The following is a 25,172-nucleotide window of genomic DNA, read 5'->3' on the forward strand; positions in this document are numbered from 1 at the left end:
CTTATACTCCATATTAGTCACCATATTATAACTACCTCAGTATAAGTGTTGTTTAAACCCTAAATCAGGGTTACATACTAAATGACTTATCCCTGACAGAGTACAACATTTTGGAGTCCTGCTCTGCTCATATAAAAGTGTTGGGCGTTGGGACAAGCAGGGCGGGTGCAGTGCACATTGCCATTATAACAGACGCCACACATAATCAGAGAGCCCAGTCCAGGGGGCAAAAGCTCTCATACAATACAGCAGAGAGTTCAGATCTCCCTTAACTGCAGAGGACGCCTGGTAAAGGAACCGCCAGGGAGCTGACGCCACACACCACTAAGGTGGCAATACATGGGCGCCAGTAGTTTGTCCCTCCAACTTTCCATTACAGGTGCGGGGCGCTATTCGCTCCAGCGCTACTGGTGGAGGGGGGGGAGCAGTTTTCTGTGGCGGTTATGATGCAGCCCCACCCCATCATCAACGGCAGCAGCGCCACAGCCCGCAGCTGAGCGCAGGAGGGGTGAGGGCGCATCAGGCACCACTAGCAACAGCAGTTAGCTGGGAGGGGCAAACCAAGTGTCCCCACTACCTGAGCTTCTAGCTGTTAACCACTACAGTGCACTATATCCACAGCAGTGAAGATGAGGCATTCTGATGCTTCATCCTTTGCAGAACCTGGGTCCCTGCCCAGTTGTAGGCAAGATCATTTGCTACTGTGATAAATGTTGGATGCAACACAACACGTGTGCTGGCTGCATGCATCTGTAACAATGTCCAGATGTAGTCTTTTTACCATGGCACCACCATTCGCTCCCTTGAGTAGATGCTGGGAGCTGCGTTAAGCAAACTGGCACCCCAATATATTCTGGGATGGCTATACATGTGGATATAATATGCTGTTTTCTATATGTATGTATAGATGTATGTATGTATGTATGTATATATATCTATATTGCTGTAATTCTTTATTAGCAATAACTCCGCCTGACATTACCGGTTATTATTGCTTCCCTCTAAGAATAAAACAGGTTTAAATATGTAGGAACAGCGCGAATGGTGTGTTGGCTGGCATTGCTGCCTCGCAGTATTCACACTTGGGACCTAGCTGTGTGGAGTTTGTATGTTCTCCCCGTACTGTTTGCACTTTTTACACGGTAGTTTAGTGACAACCAGTGTTTATCACCTTTCTGCCTTTTGGCTAATATCAGAGTAGTATATGTTCTTATCAGTTTAATATCTGATACGCCTCTAACGGGGTATTTATATTTATATTATATATATTGAATAGATGTTTTGAAGGTGGAAGAAGGTGTTGCTCTATCCACTCTCCACATTGACCTGCTATTACAACTCTGGGACCGGTGTAACTATGTATTTTGAATCCAACACGTCTATGAAGGGTATCCGGTCTCTAGGTCGACAGTAATTAGGTAGACAGTGTCTAGGTCGACCACTATTGGTCGACAGTAACTAGGTTGACAGGGTTTCTAGGTCGACAGGGTCTCTAGGTCGACATGTTCTAGGTTGACAACTCAAAAGGTCGGCATGAGTTTTTCAAATTTTTTCTTTTTTTTTGAACCTTTTCATACTTAACGATCCACGCGGACTATGATTGGAAATAGTAACCTGTGCACAGCGAGGCACCTTGCACGAAGCATGGCGAGCGCAGCGAGGCACCTTGCCCGAAGCATGGCGAGCGAAGTGAGGCATGCAAGGGGACACAGTGCACTAATTGGGGCTCCCGGTAACTGGACGGAGAAAACGACACCAAAAAAACATAAAAAACTCATGTCGACCTTTTGACCTGTCGACCTAGACCATGTCAACCTATAAACCCTGTCAACCTAGTTACTGTCGACCAATAGTGGTCGACCTAGGAACTGTCAACCTAGTTACTGTCAACCCTCCATACCACACCCTCTATAAAGATGTGACTTAGGGGTCTATTTACTAAGCCTTGGATGGAGATGCAGTCGCTGGAGATAAAGTACCAGCCAATCACTCCTAACTGCTATGCCACAGGCTGTGTTTGCAAAATTACAGTTAAGAACCGATTGGCTAGTACTTTGGGCCAGATGCATCATCGCTTGGAAAGTGATAAAATGGACAGTGAAAAAGTACCAGCCAATCACCTCCTAACTGTCATTTTTGCAAACACAGCCTGTGACATGGCAGTTAGGAGCTGATTGGCTGGCACTTTTTCTTTCTCCATTTTATCACTCTCCAAGCGATGATGCATCAAGCACTTTATCTCCATCCAAGGCTTCGTAAATAGACCCCATAGTCTCAGATTAGGGTTTTATAAAACTCTCTGATTCCTATGGCAACCACAGCCTGCTATGTGCTGTCCCTGGGAAAATTCACTACGGTATACTCGTCTAGTCTGTATTGTTGATAGTGATGAGCGGGTTCGGTTCCTCGGAAACCGAACCCCCCCGAACTTCACGCTTTTTACACGGGTCCGAGGCAGACTCGGATCTTCCCGCCTTGCTCGGTTAACCCGAGCGCGCCCGAACGTCATCATCCCGCTGTCGGATTCTCGCGAGGCTCGTATTCTATCGCGAGACTCGGATTCTATATAAGGAGCCGCGCGTCGCCGCCATTTTCACACGTGCATTGAGATTGATAGGGAGAGGACGTGGCTGGCGTCCTCTCCGTTTAGAGTAGACTAGAGAGTAGTAGAGACACTTGATTTACTAATTTTGGGGAGCATATTAGGAGTACTACTTGCTGATAGTGTGACCAGTAACCACCAGTTTAATTAATCCGTTCTCTGCCTGAAAAAAAACGATACACAGTGTGACACAGTCACATACCATATCTGTGCTCAGCCTCAGTGTGCTGCATCATCTATGTAATACTGTATATCTGACTGTGCTCACTGCTCACACAGCTTAATTGTGGGGGAGACTGGGGAGCAGTTATAGCAGGAGTACATATTTTAACAGTGCACACTTTTGCTGCCAGAGTGCCACTGCCAGTGTGACTGACCAGTGACCACTGACCACCAGTATATTGTGATTGTCTGCCTGAAAAAGTTAAACACTCGTCGTGTGGTGTTTTTATTCTATAAACGCATTCTGCTGACAGTGTCCAGCAGGTCCTTCATTATATAATATATACCTGTCCGGCTGCAGTAGTGATATATATATATATTTTTTTATATCATTATCATCCAGTCTATATTAGCACTGCAGCAGACGCAGTACGGTAGTCCACGGCTGTAGCTACCTCTGTGTCGGCAGTCGCTCGTCCATCCATAATTGTATACCACCTACCCGTGGTGTTTTTTTTTTTCTATCTTCTTGATACTAGTAGCTTACTTTAGGAGTCTGCAGTGCTGAGCTGACAGTGTCCAGCTGGTCCGTCATTATATAATATATACCTGTCTGGCTGCAGTAGTGATAAATATATATTTTATATCTCATTATCATCCAGTCTATATTAGCAGCAGACGCAGTACGGTAGTCCACGGCTGTAGCTACCTCTGTGTCGGCAGTCGCTCGTCCATCCATAATTGTATACCACCTACCCGTGGTGTTTTTTTTTTCTATCTTCTTGATACTAGTAGCTTACTTTAGGAGTCTGCAGTGCTGAGCTGACAGTGTCCAGCAGGTCCGTCATTATATAATATATACCTGTCCGGCTGCAGTAGTGATATATATATATATATTTTATATCATTATCATCCAGTCTATATTAGCAGCAGACTCAGTACGGTAGTCCATGGCTGTAGCTACCTCTGTGTCGGCAGTCGCTCGTCCATCCATAAGTATACTAGTATCCATCCATCTCCATTGTTTACCTGAGGTGCCTTTTAGTTGTGCCTATTAAAATATGGAGAACAAAAATGTTGAGGTTCCAAAAATAGGGAAAGATCAAGATCGACTTCCACCTCGTGCTGAAGCTGCTGCCACTAGTCATGGCCGAGACGATGAAATGCCAGCAACGTCGTCTGCCAAGGCCGATGCCCAATGTCATAGTACAGAGCATGTAAAATCCAAAACACCAAATATCAGTAAAAAAAGGACTCAAAAATCTAAAATAAAATTGTCGGAGGAGAAGCGTAAACTTGCCAATATGCCATTTACCACACGGAGTGGCAAGGAACGGCTGAGGCCCTGGCCTATGTTCATGGCTAGTGGTTCAGCTTCACATGAGGATGGAAGCACTCAGCCTCTCGCTAGAAAAATGAAAAGACTCAAGCTGGCAAAAGCACAGCAAAGAACTGTGCGTTCTTCGAAATCACAAATCCACAAGGAGAGTCCAATTGTGTCGTTTGCGATGCCTGACCTTCCCAACACTGGACGTGAAGAGCATGCGCCTTCCACCATTTGCACGCCCCATGCAAGTGCTGAAAGGAGCACCCGCAGTCCAGTTCCTGATAGTCAGATTGAAGATGTCAGTGTTGAAGTACACCAGGATGAGGAGGATATGGGTGTTGCTGGTGCTGGGGAGGAAATTGACCAGGAGGATTCTGATGGTGAGGTGGTTTGTTTAAGTCAGGCACCCGGGGAGACACCTGTTGTCCGTGGGAGGAATAGGGCCATTGACATGCCTGGTGAAAATACAAAAAAAATCAGCTCTTCGGTGTGGAAGTATTTCAACAGAAATGCGGACAACATTTGTCAAGCCGTGTGTTGCCTTTGTCAAGCTGTAATAAGTAGGGGTAAGGACGTTAACCACCTCGGAACATCCTCCCTTATACGTCACCTGCAGCGCATTCATCATAAGTCAGTGACAAGTTCAAAAACTTTGGGCGACAGCGGAAGCAGTCCACTGACCAGTAAATCCCTTCCTCTTGTAACCAAGCTCACGCAAACCACCCCACCAACTCCCTCAGTGTCAATTTCCTCCTTCCCCAGGAATGCCAATAGTTCTGCAGGCCATGTCACTGGCAATTCTGACGAGTCCTCTCCTGCCTGGGATTCCTCCGATGCATCCTTGCGTGTAACGCCTACTGCTGCTGGCGCTGCTGTTGTTGCTGCTGGGAGTCGATGGTCATCCCAGAGGGGAAGTCGTACTCGTAAGACCACTTTTACTACTTCCACCAAGCAATTGACTGTCCAACAGTCCTTTGCGAGGAAGATGAAATATCACAGCAGTCATCCTGCTGCAAAGCGGATAACTGAGGCCTTGGCATCCTGGGCGGTGAGAAACGTGGTTCCGGTATCCATCATTACTGCAGAGCCAACTAGAGACTTGTTGGAGGTACTGTGTCCCCGGTACCAAATACCATCTAGGTTCCATTTCTCTAGGCAGGCGATACCGAAAATGTACACAGACCTCAGAAAAAGACTCACCAGTGTCCTAAAAAACGCAGTTGTACCCACTGTCCACTTAACCACGGACATGTGGACAAGTGGAGCAGGGCAGGCTCAGGACTATATGACTGTGACAGCCCACTGGGTAGATGTATGGACTCCCGCCGCAAGAACAGCAGCGGCGGCACCAGTAGCAGCATCTCGCAAACGCCAACTCTTTCCTAGGCAGGCTACGCTTTGTATCACCGCTTTCCAGAATACGCACACAGCTAAAAACCTCTTACGGCAACTGAGGAAGATCATCGCAGAATGGCTTACCCCAATTGGACTCTCCTGTGGATTTGTGGCATCGGACAACGCCAGCAATATTGTGTGTGCATTAAATCTGGGCAAATTCCAGCACGTCCCATGTTTTGCACATACCTTGAATTTGGTGGTGCAGAATTATTTAAAAAACGAGAGGGGCGTGCAAGAGATGCTGTCGGTGGCCAGAAGAATTGCGGGACACTTTCGGCGTACAGGCACCACGTACAGAAGACTGGAGCACCACCAAAAACGCCTGAACCTGCCCTGCCATCATCTGAAGCAAGAAGTGGTAACGAGGTGGAATTCAACCCTCTATATGCTTCAGAGGTTGGAGGAGCAGCAAAAGGCCATTCAAGCCTATACAACTGAGCACGATATAGGAGGTGGAATGCACCTGTCTCAAGCGCAGTGGAGAATGATTTCAACGTTGTGCAAGGTTCTGCAACCTTTTGAACTTGCCACACGTGAAGTCAGTTCAGACACTGCCAGCCTGAGTCAGGTCATTCCCCTCATCAGGCTTTTGCAGAAGAAGCTGGAGACATTGAAGGAGGAGCTAACACAGAGCGATTCCGCTAGGCATGTGGGACTTGTGGATGGAGCCCTTAATTCGCTTAACAAGGATTCACGGGTGGTCAATCTGTTGAAATCAGAGCACTACATTTTGGCCACCGTGCTCGATCCTAGATTTAAAACCTACCTTGGATCTCTCTTTCCGGCAGACACAAGTCTGCTGGGGTTCAAAGAACTGCTGGTGACAAAATTGTCAAGTCAAGCGGAACGCGACCTGTCAACATCTCCTCCTTCACATTCTCCCTGGGGGTGCGAGGAAAAGGCTCAGAATTCCGAGCCCACCCACTGGCGGTGATGCAGGGCAGTCTGGAGCGACTGCTAATGCTGACATCTGGTCCGGACTGAAGGACCTGACAACGATTACGGACATGTCTACTGTCACTGCATATGATTCTCTCCCCATTGAAAGAATGGTAGAGGATTATATGAGTGACCGCATCCAAGTAGGCACGTCAGACAGTCCGTACTTATACTGGCAGGAAAAAGAGGCAATTTGGAGGCCCTTGCACAAACTGGAGGGGGATGTACACGGTGATATATCGGAGGATGATGATGACGTGGACATCTTGCCTCTGTAGAGCCAGTTTGTGCAAGGAGAGATTAATTGCTTCTTTTTTGGTGGGGGTCCAAACCAACCCGTCATTTCAGTCACAGTCGTGTGGCAGACCCTGTCACTGAAATGATGGGTTGGTTAAAGTGTGCATGTCCTGTTTATACAACATAAGGGTGGGTGGGAGGGCCCAAGGACAATTCCATCTTGCACCTCTTTTTTCTTTCATTTTTCTTTGCGTCATGTGCTGTTTGGGGGGTGTTTTTTGGAAGGGCCATCCTGCGTGACACTGCAGTGCCACTCCTAGATGGGCCAGGTGTTTGTGTCGGCCACTAGGGTCGCTTAGCTTACTCACACAGCTACCTCATTGCGCCTCTTTTTTTCTTTGCGTCATGTGCTGTTTGGGGAGTGTTTTTTGGAAGGGCCATCCTGCGTGACACTGCAGTGCCACTCCTAGATGTGCCAGGTGTTTGTGTCGGCCACTAGGGTCGCTTAGCTTACTCACACAGCTACCTCATTGCGCCTCTTTTTTTCTTTGCGTCATGTGCTGTTTGGGGAGTGTTTTTTGGAAGGGCCATCCTGCGTGACACTGCAGTGCCACTCCTAGATGGGCCAGGTGTTTGTGTCGGCCACTAGGGTCGCTTAGCTTACTCACACAGCTACCTCATTGCGCCTCTTTTTTTCTTTGCGTCATGTGCTGTTTGGGGAGTGTTTTTTGGAAGGGCCATCCTGCGTGACACTGCAGTGCCACTCCTAGATGGGCCAGGTGTTTGTGTCGGCCACTAGGGTCGCTTAGCTTACTCACACAGCTACCTCATTGCGCCTCTTTTTTTCTTTGCGTCATGTGCTGTTTGGGGAGTGTTTTTTGGAAGGGCCATCCTGCGCGACACTGCAGTGCCACTCCTAGATGGGCCAGGTGGTTGTGTCGGCCACTAGGGTCGCTTAGCTTACTCACACAGCTACCTCATTGCGCCTCGTTTTTTCTTTGCGTCATGTGCTGTTTGGGGAGTGTTTTTTGGAAGGGCCATCCTGCGTGACACTGCAGTGCCACTCCTAGATGGGCCAGGTGTTTGTGTCGGCCACTTGGGTCGCTTAGCTTAGCCATCCAGCGACCTCGGTGCAAATTTTAGGACTAAAAATAATATTGTGAGGTGTGAGGTGTTCAGAATAGACTGAAAATGAGTGGAAATTATGGTTATTGAGGTTAATAATACTTTGGGATCAAAATGACCCCCAAATTCTATGATTTAAGCTGTTTTTTAGGGTTTTTTGAAAAAAACACCCAAATCCAAAACACACCCGAATCCGACAAAAAAAATTCGGTGAGGTTTTGCCAAAACGCGTTCGAACCCAAAACACGGCCGCGGAACCGAACCCAAAACCAAAACACAAAACCCGAAAAATTTCCGGTGCTCATCACTAGTATTAAACAATGTTTGTGTACATAGAGCCATCAAAAAACAAAGGTTTCACTATCTCACTCTCACTCAAAAAAGTCCGTATTTCGGAATATTCCGTATTTCGGAATATTTGGATATGGGATACTCAACCTGTATAGCAGTACGGTACGGAAGGCCACTGCTCTACCTACCTCTGTGTCGTCAAGTATACTATCCATCTAGATTCTATACCTGTGGTGCATTTTAGTTTTGCAGTTTGCTGACAGTGACCACCAGTATATATAGCAGTACGGTACGGAAGGCCACTGCTCTACCTACCTCTGTGTCGTCAAGTATACTATCCATCTAGATTCTATACCTGTGGTGCATTTTAGTTTTGCAGTTTGCTGACAGTGACCACCAGTATATATAGCAGTACGGTACGTAAGGCCACTGCTCTACCTACCTCTGTGTCGTCAAGTATACTATCCATCTAGATTCTATACCTGTGGTGCATTTTAGTTTTGCAGTTTGCTGACAGTGACCACCAGTATATATAGCAGTACGGTACGGAAGGCCACTGCTCTACCTACCTCTGTGTCATCAAATATACTATCCATATAGATTCTATACCTGTGGTGCATTTTAGTTATGCAGTTTGCTGACAGTGACCACCAGTATATATAGCAGTACAGTACGGAAGGCCACTGCTCTACCTACCTCTGTGTCGTCAAGTATACTATCCATCCATACCTGTGGTGCATTTCAGTTGTGCGCAGTATATATAGTAGTAGGCCATTGCTATTGATACTGGCATATAATTCCACACATTAAAAAATGGAGAACAAAAATGTGGAGGTTAAAATAGGGAAAGATCAAGATCCACTTCCACCTCGTGCTGAAGCTGCTGCCACTAGTCATGGCCGAGATGATGAAATGCCATCAACGTCGTCTGCCAAGGCCGATGCCCAATGTCATAGTAGAGAGCATGTAAAATCCAAAAAACAAAAGTTCAGTAAAATGACCCAAAAATCAAAATTGAAAGCGTCTGATGAGAAGCGTAAACTTGCCAATATGCCATTTACGACACGGAGTGGCAGGGAACAGCCGAGGCCCTGGCCTATGTTCATGGCTAGTGGTTCAGCTTCACATGAGGATGGAAGCACTCATCCTCTCGCTAGAAAACTGCAGTGCCACTCCTAGATGGGCCAGGTGTTTGTGTCGGCCACTTGGGTCGCTTAGCTTAGTCACACAGCTACCTCATTGCGCCTCTTTTTTTCTTTGCATCATGTGCTGTTTGGGGACTATTTTTTTGAAGTGCCATCTTGCCTGACACTGTAGTGCCACTCCTAGATGGGCCAGGTGTTTGTGTCGGCCACTTGGGTCGCTTAGCTTAGTCACACAGCTACCTCATTGCGCCTCTTTTTTTCTCTGCATCATGTGCTGTTTGGGGACTATTTTTTTGAAGTGCCATCCTGTCTGACACTGCAGTGCCACTTCTAGATGGGCCAGGTGTTTGTGTCGGCCACTTGTGTCACTTAGCTTAGTCACACAGCGACCTTGGTGCGCCTCTTTTTTCTTTGCATCATGTGCTGTTTGGGGACTATTTTTTTGAAGTGCCATCCTGCTTGACACTGCAGTGCCACTCCTAGATAGGCCAGGTGTTTGTGTCGGCCACTTGTATCGCTTAGCTTAGCCATCCAGCGACCTCGGTGCAAATTTTAGGACTAAAAATAATATTGTGAGGTGTTCAGAATAGACTGAAAATGAGTGTAAATTATGGTTATTGAGGTTAATAATACTATGGGATCAAAATGACCCCCAAATTCTATGATTTAAGCTGTTTTTGAGGGTTTTTTGTAAAAAAAACACCCGAATCCAAAACACACCCGAATCCGGCAAAAAATTTTCAGGGAGGTTTTGGCAAAACGCGTCCGAATCCAAAACACGGCCGCGGAACCGAATCCAAAACCAAAACACAAAACCCGAAAAATTTCCGGTGCACATCTCTAATTGTTGATAATGATTTCCTCTATTTCCCACAAATTTCTACAATACAGGCAACTGACGGAGTGTCCATTTGACTATGGTCAAGTCGGTTTTCTCCGCCCAGCTGAATTTTGCTACAATGAACAGGAAAGTATTTGAGGCTCATCGGAACCTGATTAGACAGGAAGTTGTATAGAAGATAATTCAAGGTATGTTCCATCCCTTCCCTTCTGTTCTGGTTTTTGCAAAATTTTGATTCTGTACAGCACAATTAGACGTCTGAGAGGCATCTCTAGTTTACTCCGGAGCTGGATTTTTCGCTTACAGTGTTTTGAGCTGACCCTCAAAACGGGGATGCCACTACCAGAAGCTCAGAGGCTGTAAGGTAGCAGTTTATTTTATGTTCCCAGGAACTGCTTTGATGGTAAGGTGAGGAGTATCGGGAAAGGGACACTTTGTGTCATTTTATTCCCGGCTATTACCTTCCAATTATTTAGGATATATACATTACGCATCTGTATAAGTCATATATATATGTATATGTCGACCTCCTATTCCTACAGGTTTGGGAAGAATGGATCATGTTGACAGAAACCTCTGGCAGCGCACTGCCATCCATTGATGGTTTACAGTCCTCTCCCCTATTTATGGATGGAAGACTACGCTATGGTAGTATTTCGTCTCCTGTCCAGCAAGGAAGTTCATCTGGACCGCCCTTTTTCAAATATATGGATAAGTATATGTATGTACAGAGGTGTTTGTGTGTGTATATACAGATGTATATATATATATATATATATATATATATATACATACAGTATATATATATATATATGGTTATAGGTACCTTCGGGTTCTCTAGCTAGATTCCATCGACAACTAGTGTTACCTACCATCTTAACTGGAAGATCGCAAGATGAAAGGGGTCTCCTGACTCTTTTTATCACGCTTGGGATTAAGGCCCCCACATTCAGGGGTCATATATCTCAATTGCTTACCGGCACAGGATAGTCAAATCTCAGATACCTGGCTTCTCTCAGCAACGTCATTCCAGTCAGTTGGTTCCATACCTTTTTTTTTTCAAGTTCAAAATAAATTTATCAGGAACACCAGACGGTAAAGGGACCTGTGTTAAGGTCATGGTCGATTCTGGAACTGAGGGTTTACGTCCCAGTTTAGACTTGGTGTAGGAGGAATTCCTACATATCTTTGGACTTTCCTCCTTGTTCCCTTCTGACAGATTATTCTTCAGTTACTAAGGTTTGTAGTCCTTCTGTCATCTTCCCAATTTTAATATGTTTTTTACAGGACGCCCCATGACTCAGGGGCTTCATTCCTGGCCACATGAGTTGCTTGTCTGCGACCGCAACTCATAGGCTTCATCCCTTATCTTTAATTAATGCTTCTATTTACACACAGATATATATGTGGGATGCTTTCCACGAGTCTCAGTACTTAGTGACATTAGTTCTTCATGTGTAGACTCCATTGGGTACTCTTTTTGAGCATAAGGGTTTCACTTTGTTGGGTCCTCGGCTCAGTTGGTGTTCTCTACTTCTGGTAGAGTTGGTTGGCCTTAAATAGAACCTTCCCATACGGCCCTTTTTCCATTTCCCTACAGGATCTCCTTTTCACAGCGACTACATTTTTACTCCCCTACAGGCTGGTCAAATTTGCTCAGTTGCAGATTTTTCCCAGGTTTTTGGGTTGTACACCCCAATTGGTCTCTCCAGACCAGTGCAGGTAACCCCATGGGATTCTGCAATGCCCATAGATATCCTGGACCCAGGACTACTTGAACGGCGTTGGATCACATCGCTTTTCCTTTTGAGAATGGGTCCTTTAAGTCTGGTCAGACTACATCCCTACTGTTGCATTTTCTTTGGAGTAGGAATACACAGATTGTACTCTACTCTTATACTGTGGCATACTTATAACAGTAAGGCATCAACAGATCGTGCTATATATACACCATCGGCTTTTTCTCAACAGGTCAACTTCTCGACCATAGTCCTTGCAGCAGAAAAATCGTACCTTCAGTGAGAGGGGGTTTCTATACAGAAAGTAGAACAGTTCGTGGATTGGTTGGGTCCTCCTCATTTTTATCTTCTCTAGTGGGGGGCTATAACAAGGGAGACATTGTCTGCTCTGTGGTCTTCCCAGTTAGCTTTGGTGTCAACTGCTTTTTTCTGCTCCTTCCCTGTTTACTCATGCAGTGTTAACAGACTATGTCTGTTTCGTCTTCATTTTTTTTGTCTAGCCTCGCAGGTCTCTGTCTTCAGATCTGCTGATCTTTCTCTCGGGTGACCCCGTATGCTGCCTCTGCGTTTAGGCTTCTTCTGGCACCTACGTTCGATGGTTTGGCTGTTCAAGGTGTGATGATGGAATGTGGGAAACTCCGGCGGAGTACTTTCCCAGGACTGAAATATGGCATTCCATGGTGGTTACTCTACTGTGTCTGTGGACACATGACACCTTTAGTTCAGCCACTCCTATAATGGCGGACGGCATATGTTGCCTGGGGTGCATACTGTTGGTGGTTTGGTGGCCCCTTTTTCCGTTCTGGTTCTCTTAGCGGCAGGTCTCTGACTGCTTCTTTATGGGAAAGACTTGCTGGTCGGTCTTCTCTACCATAAGCATTGTCGGACATTCAGCTGTTCGCTAAGGGCATTGTTGGCCTTCAACGTTCCGCGTTACTCCCTTGGATTTCAATCGATCTTGCTGTGTTGCAATACTTCTGGCTAGCCTCTGCAGTCTATATGCTCTTCAGGGCAAGATTGTGGCTTCAGTCTTTGCATAACATCATGGCTCCACCTTTGTTTCGATACCTGCCTGGCCAGCTTCGACATGATATCTGGCAGTTATTTTGGTGGGTTTCTGTATCGGTTGCCTCTGGGTCATACTGCATCTTAGGTTGCCTGACATACTTTTGTCAGGCTACACAGTTCTCTTGGTTGTGGCCTTGAGATTTGGTTTGAATGTGCAAATTTCCGGAATTCTCAGCATTTTCCAACCCGTTTGGGAAGCTCTGGGACGTCCCCATGGTACTACACTCCAGCGTCCCCTATGGATGATAGAGAATACAGGATTTTGGTACTTACCGATATATTCCTTTCTCTGAGTCTATAGGGGACGCTGAACGCTCACCCTGCGCTGCTCTCTTCCGGCAGTGTGGTTATACTGGTGGTTCCGGGTGGCTAGGTGTCCTTTGGACCTGGTTGCAAGGATTCCTTGCGGTTTTGTCATTTTGCCTTTTTCTATTGTATGGTTAATCTGCAAGCGTAACTCGCTCTATCTGTAAGGTGTCTATATATAGATATACACATGCAGGGACATGTTCAATGTATATCTGTGTGTTTCTAAGGTTCCTGTTTTACGGAGATGTCTCTTTATGGTTATCTTGCTTACCTCCTCCTCTGTTGGTCGTGTTGCCATCTCTCCTCAGGCACAGTTTCTTAACTGGTCTGGGGAGGGGTAGAGAGGGGGAGGAGCCAGTCACACACACTAAAAATTTTAAAGTGTCGGATAGCCTGATCACTTCATATATACCCCATGGTACTACACTCCAGCATCCCCTATGGATTAGAGAAAGGGATTTATCGGTAAATACAAAAATCCTGTTTCTCTTACGTACTAAAGGATGCTGGGGTCCATTTAGACCCATGGGGTATAGATGGGTCCTTTGGGAGCCACTGGCACTTTAAGAGTTTAATAGTGTGGGCTGGCCCCTCCCTCTATGCCCCTCCTACCAGACCCAGTTTAGAAAATGTTCCCGGAGGAGCCGGTCACAGCTAGGGGAGCTCCTAGGAGTTTTTTTAGTTTTATTGTTTTCATAGAGTTGTTAGGTACAGGAAGGCTGCTGGCAACAACCTTCCTGCTTCGTGGGACTTAGGGGGGGGAGTAGGAACCAACTCTCGAAGTTAATGGTTCTCTATCTCCGCTGACAGGACACTGAGCTCCTGAGGGTGCTGATCGCAAGCCCACGAGGCGACCGCTCACTCCCACAGCACGGCCACCACCACCTAAAAGAGCCATAAGAATGAAGAGTGGTGAATTCAGCATCAGCGGCCCAGTTAGCGGGTCGCTGGCGGGAATGGCGGCACAAGGGTGGGAGCGCAGCTCTGTCAGGCTGCACTCCATGAAGGCTCAGCAACATTGTTATGTAGACACGGCTGAGGGGCGTCCTGGGCCAGCGCGATCACCGTACACTGGCAAAACAGCTAACAGGGGCTAATCCCACTGTTAGCACTAAACACCTCTGGCCAGTATAATCATATTATGCGCGGGAAGCCGAGCACCATTACAGGGGCTTCTCCTCAGAGCAGACCCAGCACTCATTAGCGCCATTTTCTCCCTTCAGAACGCTGAAGCACTCTGACAGGGAGCGCTGACCCTCCACCTGACTCCAGTTACTGCGGTACCAGGGTGTTATAGACAGGGGGGAGAGTGTAATTAGTACTATTCAACCTATTAAGGTTGAATAGTCAGCGCCAGGCTTTTATCATAATAACTGCCCCTGGGGCACTGTGTGGCTGGCTCCTTAGACTCTGTGACTCTCTGAAGGTACTATGGGGGACACTGTGTCTGACATTTTCCTGTCTCTGTCTATATGTGTATTTATCCACATTGCCATGTCTAAGGGCTCTGTATCATGTGCTGCAGAGTGTATATCTTCTCCTGAAGAGTCTATCCCATGTACTCAGGACTGCAATGTGCTTTCCCATCCTTCTGAATCTGAACCCCCATGGGTGTATTCTTTAAGGGGAATGCTATCCCAGATTTCATCAAGGATGTCACATAATGAGAAAGAGACGCAGTTTTTGAGAAAGTCTCTAGATGGTTTGCAGCATTCAGCTCCTACTTTCTCCAATACCCCACATGCATACCCTAAAAAACGTACACTTGCCCAAATAATGCAAGTTGACACTGATACCGACTCTGATACAGGGGACGGTGATGGAGATATGCATGGGGGGGATGCCTCCCTTGCTAAGGGGGTGCAGTTGATGATTGAAGCCATTAGGGATGTTTTGCATATTACTGAGAAGGAACCTGAGCCAGAACAGAAATCTTATTTTACGGAAAATACGAAATCCTCCCTCACCTTCCCGGCTTCTAAAGAGCTAAACTCTTTATTTGAAAAATCTTGGGAAAACCCAGAGAAAAAATTTCAGATCCCTAAAAGAATTCTCATTGCTTTTCCTTTCCCCGAAGAGAATAGAAAGAAATGGGAAAACCCGCCTATAGTAGACGCTTCTGTATCTAGGTTGTCTAAAAAGGTGGTTTTATCAGTCCCTGGTTCAACCGTACTAAAAGTGCCGGCTGACCGCAAGATTGAGACTACGCTCAAATCTCTATACATAGCTACAGGCGTTGCTTTAAGGCCCACTATTGCTTGTGCGCACATTACTAGAGGACTTAGATACTATGGATAGGAGTGACATTGATTTGTTTTTGCGTCACATACAGGATTCTGCTGGATTCATGGTAGAGGCCATGAAAGACCTTGGAATGCTGAATGCAAGGGCTACTTCCATGGCGGTTGCGGCACGCAGAGGACTCTGGCTATGCCAATGGACTGCGGATGCAGAATCTAAGAAAAGTGTGGAGAACCTACCCTTCACAGGTCAGGCTCTGTTTGGGGACACATTGGATGCATGGATTTCCACGGCAACTGCGGGTAAGTCAACCTTTCTTCCGTCAGCAACTCCACCGACTAGGAAATCTTATCCTACGTCCACACTGCAGTCCTTTCGGACCGCAAAAGTTAAGAAGTCCAAACCCCCTTCCACTTTCTTTAGGGTGGTCGGGGAAAATATGGAAAACCTGCACCAACTGGTTCTCAGGAACAGAAACCAGGTTCTGTTTCCTCAAAATCTTCAGCATGACGGTGGACCTCCCAGCCTGGAGATCGGGCAGGTGGGAGCGAGACTAAAAAAATTCAGTCACATCTGGGCGTCATCATGACAGGCATTGTTACCCAGGGATACAGACTGGAGTTTCAGGAACTCCCACAGATTCTTCAAATCAGGCTTACCAGTTTAGTTGACAGAAAGTGCTATCCTCCAGGAAGCCATTAAAAAAATTGGTCAAAACAGATGTTGTTGTCCCAGTTCCACCTCACCTACACCACAAGGGTTATTACTCAAGCCTGTTTGTGGTGCCGAAACCGGATGGTTCGGTAAGGCCGATTTTAAACCTAAAGTCATTGAACCCCTACTTAAGGGAATTAAAATTCAAGATGGAGTCTCTGAGAGCGGTGATCCCAGGTCTGGAGGAGGGGGAATATCACATTCCGATCTGGCCGCCTCACCAGGCTTATCTCAGATTTGCGCTGCTGGATTGTCACTATCAGTTCCAGGCACTGCTGTTTGGCCTCTCCACAGCACCGAGAGTGTTCACCAAAGTCATGGCAGAAATGATGCTACTTCTCTGCAGGCAAGGAGTGAACATAATTCCATATCTGGATGATTTTCTGATAAAAACATCTTCCAGGGAGAGGTTGTTGCAGGGTATTGCTCTCTCAACTCGACTTATTCAGGATCATGGGTGGATCCTGAACCTCCCAAAGTCACATTTGGAGCCAACAAGCAGACTGCCCTTCCTGTGGATGATACTCGACATGGAAGTGCAGAGGGTGTTTCTACCGGTAGAGAAAACGCTGGTGATCCAATCAATGGTACGGGATGTCCTGAAGCCAGCTCGGGTATTGGTTCATCAGTGCATTCGCCTTCTGGGGAAGATGGTAGCCTCCTATGAGGCTCTTCAGTATGGAAGATTCCATGCAAGGTCCTTCCAACTGGATCTCCTAGACAAATGGTCGGGATCACATCTTCACATACACCAGCGGATACGCCTGTCGCCGAAAGCCAGAATTTCCCTCCACTGGTGGCTGCAAACTTCTCACCTACTCGAGTGCCGCAGGTTCGGGATTCAGAATTGGATCCTTCTAACCACGGATGCAAATCTCAGAGGTTGGGGCGCAGTCACCCAAGGGTAAAATTTACAAGGAAAGTGGTCAAGTCTGAAATCAATCGTTCTGATAAACATTCTGGAACTAATGGCCATATACAACGGCCTTCTTCAAGCGGCACATCTTCTGCAAGATCAGGCTATTCAGGTTCAGTCGGACAATGTGACGGCAGTGTCCTACATAAACCGACAGGCGGAACAAAGAGCAGAGTGGCAATGTCAGAGGTAACAAGAATCCTCTACTGGGCAGAAAAACACGCGGTAGCGCTATCAGCAATCTTCATTCTGGGAGTGGACAACTGGGAAGTGGACATCCTCAGCAGACACGATCTCCATCCAGGAGAATGGGGCCTCCACCCAGAGGTGACAAGCCGATGGGGTGTACTTCAGGTAGACATGATGGCCTCTTGCCTCAACAGGAAGCTTTGCAGGTACTGCTCCAGGATGAGAGACGCACAGGCAGTAGCAGTGGAAGCACTGGTAACTCCGTGGGTGTTCAAGTCAGTTTATGTGTTCCCTCCACTTCCACTCATCCCAAGGATTCTCAAGCTAATAAAAAGAACAAGCGTTCAGGCGATCCTCATTGCTCCAGACTGGCCAAGGAGGGCTGGTACGTGGATCTTCTGGAGTTGCTCCTGAAGGATGCAAGGATTCTTCCTCTTCATGAGGACCTTCTTCAACAGGGGTCGTTCATTTATCAAGACTTACCGTGGCTACGTTTGACGGTATGGAGTTTGAATGCCAGATCTTAGCTCGGAAGGGCATTCTGAAAGAGGTCATTCCTACCCTAATTCAGGCTCAGAAGGGAGTTACGTCTAAACATTACCATCAAATTTGGAGAAAGTATGTGTCTTGATGTGAATCCAAGAAGTTTCCAATGGTGGAGTTTCAACTGGGACGGTTTCTCCTCTTTCTGCAGGCTGGTGTGGATGTGGGCCTACGCTTGGGCTCCATAAAAGTCCAGATTTTGGCCTTGTCCATTTTCTTCCAGTTACAATTGGATGCCCTCCCTGAGATTCAGACGTTCTTGAAAGCGGTTCTGCACATCCAACCACCCTTTGTGCCTCCTACGTGCTCTTAATGTGGTGCTGCAGTTCCTGCAATCAGACTGGTTCGAACCTTTGCAGGAGGTGGACCTCAAGTTTCTTACTTGGAAGGCGGTCACATTGTTGGCATTGGCATCTGCTAGACGTGTGTCAGAATTGGGGGCATTGTCATGCAAGATCCCCTATTTGATGTTCCATGAAGATAGGGCTGAGCTCAGAACGCATCAGCAGTTTCATCCAAAGGTTGTGTCAACTTTTCAAATCAACCAACCTATTGTGGTGCCAGTGGCTACTGACTCCTCAATTACCTCAAAGTCCTTGGATGTGGTGAGGGCTTTGAAAATTTATGTGAAGAGAACTTCTCGTCACAGGAAGTCGGACGCTTTATTTGTCCTTTAGGATCCCAACAAGATTGGGTGTCCTGCTTCTAAGCAGACGATTTCTCTCTGGATCAGGTTTACTATCCAGCATGATTATTCTATGGCAGGCTTGCCATGTCCAAGACCTGTTTAGGCCCACTTTACTTGTAAAGTGGGTTTTTCCTGGGTGGCTGCCTGAGGTGTCTTGGCTTTACAGCTTTGCCGAGCAGCTACTTGGTCTGGGTCGAACACGTTTGCTAAGTTCTACAAGTTCGATACTTTGGCCTCTGAGGACCTAAAGTTTGGTCAGTCTGTTCTGCAAGAACCTCAGCACTCTCCCTCCCATACTGGGAGCTTTGGTACATCCCCATGATACTAAATGGACCCCAGCATCCTCTAGGACGTAAAAGAAAATAGGATTTTATTTGCCTACCGGTAAATCCTTTTCTCGTAGTCCGTAGAGGATGCTGGGCGCCCACCCAGTGCTTCGTATTCCTGCGTTGTTACTTGGTTCAGTATTGTTGCTTCAGCCGTTGCTGAATTGTTCTAAGTTGGTTAGCTTGGCTTTCCTTTTCGTTATGTGTGAGCTGGTGTGAATCTCACCACTATCTGTGTATTTCCTTCTCTCAAAGTATGTCTGTCTCCTCGGGCACAGTTTCTAGACTGGGTCTGGTAGGAGGGGCATAGAGGGAGGGGCCAGCCCACACTATTAAACTATTAAAGTGCCAGTGGCTCCCAAAGGACCCGTCTATACCCCCTGGTACTAAATAGACCCCAACATCCTCTATGGACTACGAGAAAAGGATTTACCAGTAGGTAATTAAAATCCTATATTTCTTCCCCCCCAATAATGTAACAGCTGCATAATGGGGGTATGGTTCAATCAGGGAGATTACTGGACTATTCAGGGAGTCAGGGAGATTGCTACGATTTCAGGGAGTCTCCCGCAGAATGAGGGAGGGTAGGCAACTATGAGTTAGCCTTTGGTAGAAAAGTATGTACACAGCTGCCTAAAACCAAGAGTCAATTAATTAAAAAAAAAAAGATAAAATTCATAAAACTTTAATCTTGATTTTGTACAAAAATAAATACAAGAAAACAAGGCAAGTTGTACAAAAAGTTGCAATTGGTTAACCTGCCGTTTAAAATCACATTTGCTAATCATTTCTGTGCCATGTTTATAAACTGAAACTCACAAATTGCTTGCAAAGGAGCCAAGTGGATGTCTCGATCGTAGCATCACTGACCACAGGAGGTGTATTAGTTTCCAGTAGATGCTGTGGCATTGCTGGAGGTATTGTTAAATATAGTTTACCTGCCAGCTCATCATCCTCTATAATGATGCAGGACTGGGATCTGCACATGGACACCCACCTGTAACACTTCTCTGCCCACTACCAACTATTTTCTCTAAACGCTATACCAATCTTGTCTAAGATTTGCCTCAATATTAAAGTTTAATTTCAGTGTAATCTTTTTTTTTAAATTGCTGTCATTATCAATTATGCCTCTGCATGTTTTCTGCTATTTGTTTTGTATACAATGTTCTTACAATATATATGAAATAATTAAAAACAGCAGTGTTGGCAGTTTACTTCCCTTGCAGTCATCTTTCCTGGCAAGTAAAGATAGATAAAATAAGGGAATATCATATTTTGCTAACTATGCCGTCATTAGATTTAAATGTTAAAAATGTTGTGCTGTGAAGAACGTTGAACTGTGACTCAGAATGGTAACGCCAACTTTCATAATCATGGGTAACAAAGCCTTAATGCGTGAGAGCAAAAGGTGGTTTCTAAATATGTTTAATAAACAAGTTGACATCACTCAACAGATCTGATTGTTTGATCGTCACTAGCAGCCTATATCAAACAAGAAGCGTTATTCCTCAAAATAATAGAAATGACAATGGTGGTAATTGCAAGTTAATCACAGCAGGAAATTTTTTAGCAGTTGGGCAAAACAATGTGCACTGCAGGGGAGGCGGATATAACATGTGCAGAGAGAGATAGATTTGGGTGTGGTGAGTTCAATCTGCAATCTAAATTGCAGTGTAAAAATAAAGCAGCCAGTATTTACCCTGCACAGAAACAAAATAACCAACCCAAATCTAACTCTCTCTGCACATGTTATATCTGCCCCCCCTGCAGTGCACATGGTTTTGCCCAACTGCTAAAAAATATCCTGCTGCGATCAACTTGAAATTACCCCCAATATACTGTATAGATACTGTATGGCTCTCTGGGATTCTCCGATATACTCTAAACGTTAGTTGATTGTGTTAAGTGTGAAAGGAAGGGAGAGTGAGAGCTGAAATTGTAAAAGTAAATGATCAATTCAACATAGAAGAGAAAGAAAAAGAAAAAGGCAAAAGTCGATGTACTGTAGCTGGCAAAAATTCCACAGTAATGTGTCAGTGATATAATTGGACTGGTAGGTAACTGACAATGCCCTTGTCTATTCCAGTAATGTCTGTTGTTTATTTTGTAAAATTCAATGACGGTCTAACACAGTCAATACTTAAGTTCTCATTAGTATAAATCTTCCAAAATCCATGTAATAATTACATGCAATTGTCCCCACTGCGGTCCTGTGACCTGTTTCTATTACCTACTATTGTCTCCTCAATTCTTCATATCCACATTGTACCTCAAATATTAATGATGATAACACAGCATAAAGGGGGTCATTCTGACCCGATCGCACTCTGCAGTTTTTCGCAGTGGTGTGATCGGGTCAGAAATGCGCATGCGCCGGCGCACTGCGGCGCCGGTGCATGGCCGCCCGTCGCTGCGCTACGATCGCCTCTGCCTGATTGACAGGCAGAGGCGGTCGATGGGTGGGAGGTGGCAAAACAGCGGTGTTTGGCTGCCGTTTCGTGGGCGCGGTCCGGCCAACGCAGACCTGGCCGAACCGTGCGGGGAGCGGCCCGCAGCGGCTGCGTGACGTCACACGCAGCCACTGCAGGCCGGGGAGCGAAGAGTAGCTCCTGGCCAGCACGCTAATGCTGCGCTGGCCGGGAGCTACTCTTGTAGTGCAAAGGCATCGCCGCTGTGCGATGCCTTTGCACTTCTGCGGGGGGTAGGCGGCACTGACATGCGGGGCGGACTAGCCCTGTGCTGGGCGTCCCCCCGCATGTCTGGGTTCATGATCATAGCTGTGCTAAATTTAGCACAGCTACGATCAACTCGGAATGACCCCCAAAATATCTCTTAGACACGATGTGTGCAAACCTAAGGTAAGGTAGTGTTACCCAGATTCTCCCACTTGTTTGCTGGTCCTTTGAGTTGAAGTGTTGCAGTATTGGCAGTTAGTGCTAGCAAAGAGATTTGTGTTTGGGAATATACGAAAGCACTCTGATGCTATGTTATAATAAATAACAGACTTTATTTTGCTGTCAGACACTTACAGTACCATGTAGTGGTCTTTCTACTGTATAACCATCTCTATAACCATCTCAGCAGTAAAACATCTATTAAAAGCAGTAAAGAGTAAGGCTGCTGCCAGCTGGGTGGCCTCATACACAAAATAACAACTAATATATGTTAGTGGGTGTGTCCCACTGCATTTGCTCACATCGTGACTTCCTCAGGGAGTGTCAATTATATTTGTAGCGCTTTGACTGTGATGTAGAGGAATCCTCCCTGATACCTACCTTTGGTGATCTTCTTACATACTATCCAGGCTCAGGTCATCTCTTTTCTTCCTATAATACAATGAGTTGTTACAAGGAAAGGTGTCCTGCACATGCAGGTTTAGTTCCAAGAAAGTCGAATGTGGAGCAAATGCAGGCATAGGAGTATATTCAATACCTGCCGGATCCTTTCCGACGGAAAGGATTCGACAGGTCAGTATTCAGTGCTGCGGTCAAACCCAACAGGTTTATCCCATTCCCGACACTGCCAATCCAACTTTTTTTAAAGTCGGATTGACATAACGGGGCTAAAACCTGTTGGGTTTGGCCGCGCTTCCGACAATACACGCGGCTCGGTGGCTGCAGCCGCCAATCCGCATGTGTTCCGACAGGCTTCCAATTGCAAGTGAGGTTAAATGGTATCCGCTCTCTAGGTCAACAGTAACTAGGTCGACAGTGTCTAGGTCGACCACTATTGGTCGACAGTAACTAGGTCGACAGGGTTTCTATGTCTACAGGGTCTCTAGGTCGACATGTTCTAGGTCGACAGGTCAAAAGGTCGACATGAGTTTTTCAAATTTTTTCCTTTTTGTGAACTTTTTCATACTGAACAATCCAAGCAGACTACAATTGGGAATAGTAACCTGTGCCGAGCGTAGCGGGTAGCGAAGTGAGGCACCTTGCCCGAAGTTCACTCGCCATGCGAGGGGATACGGTGCCCTAATTGGGGTTCCCGGTCACTGTACAGAGAAAAGGACACCAAAAAAACATAAAAAAACTCATGTTGACCTTTTGACCTGTCGACCTACAGACCCTGTCGATCTAGAAGCCCTGTCGACCTAGTTACTGTCGACCAATAGTGGTTGACCTAGACACTGTCGACCCTCCATACCACACCCGGTTAAACACAAAGTCTCAGTAACATAACAATCACCAATGGTTTTTGCAACTGCGCCTGATTAATCTGATACTTAATGCAATGTAATACAAAATGACAGTGTTTATTTGATCTCACTAAATGGACATGTACGACCTATCCACTAATCATAGTAGAAATGGGTGTTTGTCATACATACAGTACACAAAAAAATACAAAAATTGCAAAAACAATACAAAACAAAACAATAGGAATTATCCTCTGATTGAGGATCAATTAATTAAGAGAATGAGGGAGGGTGGGGGGTTCAGCCTAATGTACTAGTCCTTGTATGAGAGAAAAACTTAGTCTGTGTGTCTGTGTAACAAAGAATGGCGTCCCACCCAGGGCCGGTGCAAGGTCTCACTGCACCCTAGGCAAAGCTTCAACCTAGCGCCCCCTAACCTGCAAACCCCACCACCACCATCTCTCAGAGGGAAGATGCAGGTGGTCACTAGGTGGGCTGGGGTGAATTGCATCATTACACATATACAGAGAGAAGCAACAACAATTTTAAAGTGAAAAAGTATATTGTAACCAAAGTCACAAAATGTTGTGACTTTGTTCAGCAGCAGTCAGTGCGGTGTAAATGGAGGAGGCTGCATAGATTTCCTTCACTTTTTTGCTAGATTAATACAGTGGTGCCCTCCAGGGGCCAGCGCCCATAGGCAACCGCCTAAAGCTGCCTACTGGTAGAGCCGGCCCTGGTCCCACCTCTCTAAATACACATTGTAATGTCTTATGCAAATGGTATTCTGTTGAGCTCATTGATCCACAGTAAACAGATGTCTGGGAGGTCAAAAAGAGGGGTAGAGTGCACTAGAATGGTGTGTGGGGTACCCCTACATCTGTAGGCAGGGGAACTAATACCGCTCTCCACTGGTACCTGTATGAAGCCGAGCTCGCCTTGTTACAAGCGCTCTCCCCTTCCCGGCGTTCCTGGGAAGGGGAGATAAATAATCAGGTTTATTACAAATTTATTCTCTTACACAGGTCACATAATTTATCTGTCCGTAGAGCTTCTACTCTCAATGGCTGTTCCAGCCTCAGCACTACCAGTGTGACTTCTCTTGCTCTGTTCTTCTCTCCAAGGTATCTCTTCTCCTTAGATCTGCTGTAAGACTGACAGCACCTGGACAGGCAGCTGTTCCCGAATTCTCACTGCGACTCAGATTGGTAACTCCAACTTTCACAATCATGGGTAACGTAGCTTAGGTAACATTATCCCCCTTGCTGGTTCAGCCCTGCACTGGTTATTGGAAAATTGGGGGAACCCGCACCATTTTATCCCCTGATATTCCAATATCAACCCTGGCTTAGAGATATGCATTTTTTCCAGCTCCAGCAGTGTCTAAATTGGTGGCTTTCAGAGGCATTTAGGATACCACCTTTTAGCAGCAAATTGTTATTTTATTATGACAGTTGACATTATGACTGTAAACATTTAAGCTGTGTCTACATTTTAACTGTTGACCTTGTGACCTTGTTGACCATACTGTATGTCCATGTTGACTTTTTCATTGTTGACATTTGATCTAGTTGACATTTTGAGTGTCAAGATTTTGACTGCATCACCATTTATTCACATTTTACACTATATATTTCTACTCTCTACAATAACTTCATAGGCCCAAAAGCAACAGCATAGAGTAGTGTTTAGTCCCTCTACCTTATCTTCCCCTCCTTAACTTTTTCCTACTTACATTACAGTACATGCTCCTCCTCTTCTTTTTCCTTTTCCTCTACTTCTGACTTTCTGTTCTGCTCTTCTTTCTGTGAGGTTTTCTGGGCACTCCTCTTCATGGATCCTCGTCCTTTCTGTCTTGGGGATGAGATGTTATGAAATTGTCACGTCATGGTGTCTCATTCCCCATGTAGTGTAAACAGCTGGAGCTTCAGCCACCATGGAGGACTGTCGGGCAGAGTCAGCTACATGATATTAGTATGAGCTTATGTACTGGAGAAGTACTATTCCCTCTATATATAAAGTAAAACAAAGTTTTGTACACCAGAGAAATAGAAATTCAATGCCTAGACCAATGTAAGGTATGGATAGGGGTATTGCTGTAGTAAAGGATGGTGGTTTTGTTCAAGTATCTGATTAAATATGGTGGAATTGCAGTAGAACAGAGTTAATGGTGATGATATTGATGTAGTACAGGGCTATTGTTGGTGGTATTGGTGTCTCTGTATTGAATA

At 45.9% G+C, this 25,172-nt stretch overlaps 1 non-coding gene across 1 annotated transcript; it reads left to right on the forward strand.

The window, feature by feature from the left end:
• The first annotated feature begins 1,166 nt into the window (after positions 1–1,166).
• LOC134938186 (U2 spliceosomal RNA) lies at positions 1,167–1,360 on the forward strand. Its single transcript, XR_010180802.1, has one exon. It is a non-coding gene; the product is annotated as a U2 spliceosomal RNA (small nuclear RNA).
• The last annotated feature ends 23,812 nt before the right edge of the window (positions 1,361–25,172 follow it).

Source organism: Pseudophryne corroboree, chromosome 6 (genome assembly GCF_028390025.1).
Source record: "Pseudophryne corroboree isolate aPseCor3 chromosome 6, aPseCor3.hap2, whole genome shotgun sequence".
NCBI lineage: Eukaryota > Metazoa > Chordata > Amphibia > Anura > Myobatrachidae > Pseudophryne > Pseudophryne corroboree.